Genomic DNA, 1,347 nt, shown 5'->3' with positions numbered 1-1,347 from the left:
TCAATGACTGGAGGACCGAGACCTCTTTACGGAGGTGTCTATGCTGTTGGAGAATACGGTAAATGAGTTTATTTTCTAACACTGGTGGCTGCATAATAGGCGGATTGAAGCCAATGAAGTTTACATAGAATTGAATTGGACTGGAAATTCCAAATCCAAGATGGAAAGAAAATAACTTCCAATTCAATTATCTTGTTTGGGTGTGCTTGGAATTTGTTGCTGGAATCAAAGGGTGATATCTAATTCCAATTTCTGTTTGGATGTACAAACCATGGAATTAAATGATTTGTTGAGTTTAGATGATATAAACTCATGGCAGTTCTTGAGTTGGTGTGCACCGATCAGAGCTACTGCTACCACTTCCTCAGTTCAGAAACATATATACCTGTGCATTTAGTTCAAGCTCGCTGTAGTACACCTAAAATAACAAGGAAATGCCGTTTTCAAATACAACGATAATGATTAATATGAGCAACCAAGCTGATGATGTTGATCTTCTCTCCCATGTGGTATATGACGGAAACAAGTTCAGATAGCGAACATACCACAGCTTGTTGTAGCCAGAAGAACCAGTTCTTTTGGGACAATCACTAGAACACCCTGGCAAGAGCGTAGAGCACGGTCACCGTGATGTGCCCACAAGGTGTACGGCACGTACGGCGCGGTCACCGCTGTGTCGCCGTGGTCAAGGTCTGGGACGTGGTCGCACCATACTCGGCGGTCAGAAAAGTTCAGAAAATTGGCTCCATTCAGAGCATCCGACGGGGAAGATGAAGCCAAGCCAAGGTTTTCTTGGGGAGCGCCAGGGGAAGGCTCAATTGAGAACGCCCAGACCGTCGCCCCCTCCGTTCACCCTCCGTCCGCCGCCGTTCACCCTACTATCGCCGTCTAGTCGTGCCCTTGATTTAGGGTTAGTACCGGGCGGGGACGGGCGTGTCCAGGGGAATAGGGGCGGGGAAAATACTGTAGGATAACGTTGCATAGAAAACAAAAATTTTCCTACCGCGAACAAGCAATCCAAGCCAAGATGCAATCTAGAAGACGGTAGCAACGAGGGGGTATCGAGTCTCACCCTTGAAGAGATTCCAAAGCCTACAAGATGAGGCTCTTGTTGCTGCGGTAGACGTTCACTTGCCGCTTGCAAAAGCGCGTAGAAGATCTTGATCACGATCGGTTCCGGCGCCACGAACGGGCGAGCACCTCCGTACTCGGTCACACGTTCGGTTGTTGATGAAGATGACGTCCACCTCCCGTTCCGGCGGGCAGTGGAAGTAGTAGCTCCTCTTGAATCCGACAGCACGACGGCGTGGTGTCGGTGGCGGTGGAGAACCCGGCGGAGCTTCGCTA

This window comes from Lolium rigidum, chromosome 4 (genome assembly GCF_022539505.1).
Source record: "Lolium rigidum isolate FL_2022 chromosome 4, APGP_CSIRO_Lrig_0.1, whole genome shotgun sequence".
Lineage (NCBI taxonomy): Eukaryota > Viridiplantae > Streptophyta > Magnoliopsida > Poales > Poaceae > Lolium > Lolium rigidum.
The sequence above is the reverse complement of the archived record's forward strand: the minus strand, read 5'-3'. Positions refer to the sequence as shown.